Raw genomic sequence first — 6,125 nt, 5'->3', positions numbered from 1 at the left:
GGATGAGAATGTAGATTATCTGATTATTAAATTTGTAGACAACAGAAAGATTGATGCATTTGTAGGAAGTTAAGGTTATTTAAAGGGACAGTAGGACCTCTGGAAAATTGGGCAGAAAAGTATTAGATGGAATTTAATCCAGACAAGTGTGAGGAAATGTACTCTGGGTGATCAAATTCTGGAATAAAAGGAGTAAATGGCAGCGATCTAAGGTGTGTTGATGTCGAGATGAACCTTGGGTGCACGTCCATAGCTCTCTGAAAGTAGCTACACAGGTGGAGATGGAGGTAAAATAAAAGCCATTTTGTATGCTTGCCTACATAAACTGAGGCATTGCGAACAATGGCTGGAATGTCATGATCCAGTTGTACAAAACATTGGTTAGTCTTCACCTAGACAGGCTGTTGTGTGGAGCTCTAGTCACCACACTACAGGAAGGATACAGTGGCAATAGATTTTGCGCAGAAGAGATTTACCAAGATATTACCATGAATGGAAGGCTGTAGTTATTAGGAGATTGGGAAGGCTCTGTTTTCACCTGAGACTGAGGGGTGACCTTATAAGTTTATAATCTTCTGCCTAATTAATCTCCTGCTCATAAAAAATGCATCCATATACATTCTTCTCCCTATCACATTAACCACCCCCCTTACAAATCCATGTTGACTTTCTCAAAGTTATCAAAGTGCTCAATGACTCTTTCTCCAATTGTCACAGATGTTAGACCATTGGTTTCACAATCTACCATTTTATCACTGCATTTTTTCAGAAAGCTGAGTGGTTACATAGTAATTAGCAAAGATATGCAGTCGTAAAGGTGTAATTGAGTCCCCGCGAGGAGGGAGGATGGAAGAGGGGCATAGCTAGTGGAGTTGCTGCCTCACACATCAGCACATTCTCCTTGTCACTGCATGGGTTTCCTCCAGGTGCTTGTTGTGATATTGCTGGGACTACTTTGTTGGTCACAAGGACTACTTTGTATGCCTGTGTATATAAGTGATTGGCGTGATTAGGCAGCCACTCTGGATGCAGGTGGCCATGGAATAAACAGCCTGGAGTTGAGCCCAGCAGTGGCAGCCAAATCATGGTGGTGGAGCATCTAGAGCCTACACTACGTTTGATCTACACAGCACGTCTTCTTGAGGGGAAGATATGGAACAAAATGAATATTTTGTGTTTAATGATCTGTGTAGTGATCTGTGTACTGAAAGCTTAATGTATTATACTTGATGCTTTTGTATATAAATGTATATATCTGTGGAGTGACCACAGGGAATGAGTGACCACAGGGAGTGAGTGACCACAGAGATGAGTGACCACCTGGCGTTGAGTGAACTACCGCAGAGGAGTGACCACCATGATGGCGAAAAAAAAGCAATTGTGTTTAATTGTGTTTAGTTGTGTTATTGGTTTTGTTTGCAAAAAGCAATGGTGTTTTGGTTTTGTTTGTTAAATATATTTTAGCCCTCGAATGGTAAAGAGAACAATTTTATATAAGACAAGGGGGATGTTGTAATATATAAGACAAGGGGGATGTTGTGATATTGCTGGGACTACTTTGTTGGTCACAAGGACTACTTGTATGCCTGTGTATAATAAGTGATTGGTGTGATTAGGCGGCCACTCTGGATGCAGGTGGCCATGGAATAAACAGCCTGGAGTTGAGCTCCAGCAATGTAACCTTTTACACAAGTGTACTTGTGGTCCTTCCAGAGTCACTAAAGGTACAACAGCTACTGGACCACGAAGTACAACAGTGCTCTGGTTTTCCCTCAAGCCTCAAAGTAACTCAGGTCAGGACATAAATTGGCTGCCAGAGCAGGTGAAGGGTAAGAAATTGATGCCAATGTGGGGAGAATACAATGGGATTAGTGTGTTATGAGTGTAAGGGGGTGTGGTTGGTTGGTAAGGACTTAGTGGGTGGAAGTACCTGTTTTTTGTGCTGTGCGAGTCTATCAATAACCAGTAGGGGATAATTTATTAATTTGATTAAAAGATGCAGTGTGGAAACATGCTCGTGGCACGGTGGTAGAGCTGCTGCCTCACAGTGCCGGAAACCTGGGTGCTATCCTGACTACAGGTACTGTCTGTACGGAGTTTGCACGTTCTCCCAGGGACTGTGTGGGTTTTCTCCGGGTGCTCCGCTTTTTTCCTCTCGCATTCCAATGACAGACAGGTTTGTAGGATAATTGCTTCTGTAAATTGGTCCTATTGTACATGATGCAAAAGTGGGGATAACAGAGAACTAGTGTACGAGTGATTAATGGTTGGCGTGGACTTGGTGGGTCGAAGGGCCTGTTTTCATCCTGCATCTCTAAACTCAAAAACAGACCCTTTGGCCCGCTAAATCCATACCTATCATTGTACACTAGTTCTGTTATCCCACTTCAGCATCCACTCCTTACACGTGAGGGACAATTTACAGAGGCCAATTAACCTACAAAGCTACTCATCTTTTAGGATATGGGAGGAAACTGGAGTACCTGGAGGAAACCTATGCGGTTAGGACGAATGTGCAAACTCCACACAAATAGCACACAAGGTCAGAATTTCATGCAGATTTCTGGTGCTGTGAGGCAAGAGCTGTACCAGCTGCACCACCCTCTAAGTTGTGCAAATAAATATTGTGCATCAAATGCAAGATTATCTACATTTTGTGTTGAAGAGATTTAGACTCAAATGCATTTGATCATTGACCAAACTTTATAGTATAAGAAAATAACTGCAGATGCTGGTACAAATCGATTTATTCACAAAATGCTGGAGTAACTCAGCAGGTCAGGCAGCATTTCGGGAGAGAAGGAATGGGTGATGTTTCGGGTCGAGACCCTTCTTCAGACTGACCCTTCTTCAGATTGACCAAACTTTTCCTTTAATCTTAACTGCAGTCAGATTTTAAACCCGAGGTTTAAAAAAGTTGAAAAGGAACCATTTCACTAGCCATTTCCATCAATTACTATTTTAAAATACTGGTCACATTGTCCTCACTGAAACCCGACTAATTTATGTTAGTTGGGTTTCAGGGGGAGTTGAAGTGAAGGTAGCTCTGCTATAGCATATGTTTCCATAACTCTGGTTGGATATTACGGATAGATGAATTGGGGCAAACATTGTTTACATTACCTGGGTAGAATTGGTTATAATGTGATTTTGATTGGGAATGAGAGAACTGCGTCTTGCCTTTTCTCTGGCCTCCGCCAGGCCACTACAGAACCACTTAAAAGTTACTTTGAAATTGACAAGCAGAAAAAAACAGCTGTATTGGGAAAAAAACAGTCAAAATGAAAAAAAAAACTTTCTCTGTAACCTCCCCACAGCATTGTTGTCTCTTAAGAACATTGGCTGCTAATTTCACCATGAGTGGCCATAGAATTTGCTAAGCAACCGCTTCCATTGGCACATGTACAGTACATTACAGTACATGTACAATGTAACATAAAGCCTTTAGTATTTTTAGGTTGCACTAAAAAATAAACTTATAGTTATTAAAAATAACTTGTTATCCTGAATCTGTAACTTTATAATTCCTAGCCACCCATCTCCTTTGACTCAGTCATTTTATAATTGGATTTTCAATTATGATTTCTAGGAACACAACTACCTTGTTATAGCAGAATGACATGTTCTGTTAAAGTCTCTGTGGTGCTGATTTGCAAAAATACTCACTTTAATGTGAAAGCAATATTATTTGATGCTGCTTTAAATGAAATCCAACTTTTGTTGCCTTTTATGCCAATAGTGTATTATTATATTTTATCGTTCTTTGCTAAGAAGATGATAGCTTACTTCCAGCAAAAGTTTATCATTACAATCCCATATTCCAGTTAAGAATTTCACAACCAGTCGGTTGCTTTGGATTTTTGGATTAACTCTGTGATAATTAAATCTGTTTCTTTTCAGTCAGTCTGCATTAATCCAAGTGAACCAGCAGAGGGCAGTTCAATACCAATCTGAATATAGATTCAGAACTATTTCTAGAATTTGCAATTCTTGGGAAAAAAATATTTATTTAGACTATAGGTAAATATTCCGGGTCTAATATCACTTTATTGAAAGCAAGAAAAGTGTCAAGATGATATTCCAAAGCTTTAAAGAATATTTAATCTCCTGATGAACCATCTAGCCCTGGGGCTGGGGCCTGGATCAGAGGCGTCAGGAGGAGGTCGGTGCGCCGGTCAATGAGGGCGCCGGCGGAAGAGGACAGGCCACGTGGGAGTCGGAGAACACACGCCGTAGGGAACAAAGGAAGACCCGGCATGAGATACTTTGTAAGTTTGCGCTATTTATACGGTGACTCTTTGGTATGCAAAACAAAGAACATCACTGCGACTCGTCATGTCACAATAAAGTATTCATTCATTGGACACCTCCCAGCAAAGGGGGACCTGGCTTAGATACTGTGAATACTTTGTCGGCGTCCTTATGTGGTGACTATTTGCATACCTTGGAAATATTTGCAAAATTTGCAAGCAAAGAATTTCACTGTGACTTGATAATAAAGTATTCATTCATTTGGTTATTTTAGAGATACAGCATGGAAACAGGCCTTCGGCCCACTGAGACCATGCCGATCATTGATGGCCTTTGCATACTAGTTCTGCTATCCCACTTACTCATCCACTCCCTACAGAGGCCAATTAACCTACAGACCCACATGACTTTGGGATATGGGAGGAAACCAGAGGATTGGGGAAATCACCCCGTCACAAGGAGAATGCGCACTCCACACAGAAAGCATCCGAGGTCAGGATCGAACCTGGGTCTCTGGTGTGGGTTTGGTCCCGATCTCAGGTGCTGTCAGAGGCAGCAGCTCTACCAGCTGCACCACTGTGCTGCCCCTCATGATCTGTCATTTCAGCCCATGCTCTAAGATGGGAAGATGGGTTACAGATGTATAAATCTTCTAGTTTATCATCTGATTATTAAATATGGTATTTGCCCTAAACCAACTAAATTAAAAAAGCAACTTACATTTACGAAGTGCCTTTAACGTAATAAATTGTCCCAAGCAGACACAAGAAACTCAGTCGCTGGAATCTTGAGCAGGCAGGCAGGCAGCATCTCTGGGAGATGACCAGGCAATGTTTTGAGTCAGTACACTTCTTCACACCTAAACCTGTCCCAAGGTGCTTTACAGCAGTTCAACGAACAAAATTTGACTCCAGATCTCATTAATCTTTTGAAATAGGGAAATTTTCTAAGGAGTATCATAAAGTGAAGTGAGATAGGTGGTGCAGGCTCGAAGGGCCGAATGGCCTATTCCTGCACCTATTGTCTATAGGGGAATGACAAAGCTTATGTTAGAATTCCAAAATTTTGGAGCTAGACACTAAGCCAGGGATCAGTCCAAAGTGTTTTAACTGTTATACGCACCGAAAAAGGGAAAAATCAATTTCTTACTTGCAGCAGCATAAATCTTCTAGTTTTGTAAATACAGTACTCATAGATGACATAATAAACAAAAGAAAGTTTAATAAATTTAAAAAAAACACTATTAGTGCAAAACAAACTCCCTAAGTCCATTATATAACCAAGACAGTTTGTATTCATAGTTTAATTGGTGTTTGTAGTGTTCAAGAGCCTGATGGTTATTGGGAAGAAGGTGATCCTTAATCTGGTCATTACAATTATCAGACTCATGCACTTTCTTCCCCATGGCAGGAATGAGATGAAAGTGTGTCTCGAGTGGTGTGAGTCCTTGATGATGCCGGCTGCTTTTTTGAGGCAGCGGCTCCTAAAGATTCCTTCAATGGTGGCGAGGTCAGTACCCATAATGGACCAGGCAGTATTTACGATACAATATGATAGAACTTTATTTATCCCAGGAGGGAAATTGATCTGCCAAGTGATAAAAACACAAAATCTATGAAACATGAAATTAAAGTGACAGTTTTTACTACATTTTGTAATCTCCTACATTCCTAGGTATTTGACATCAAACCAGGTCATGATGCAACCAGTCAATATGTTCTCTACTGTACATCTATAGAAGTTCAAGAAAGAATTCACTGACATCCCAAATCTCCTCTGTCTTCTAAGGAAGTAGCATTGATGGACAGATCTTCTGAAATATGCACAGCCAGGACTCTTCCAAAGTCAACAATTAGCTCCTTGGTCTTACTTGA

The sequence above is a fragment of the Rhinoraja longicauda genome, chromosome 29 (genome assembly GCF_053455715.1).
Source record: "Rhinoraja longicauda isolate Sanriku21f chromosome 29, sRhiLon1.1, whole genome shotgun sequence".
Taxonomy (NCBI): Eukaryota; Metazoa; Chordata; class Chondrichthyes; order Rajiformes; family Arhynchobatidae; genus Rhinoraja; species Rhinoraja longicauda.
The sequence above is the reverse complement of the archived record's forward strand: the minus strand, read 5'-3'. Positions refer to the sequence as shown.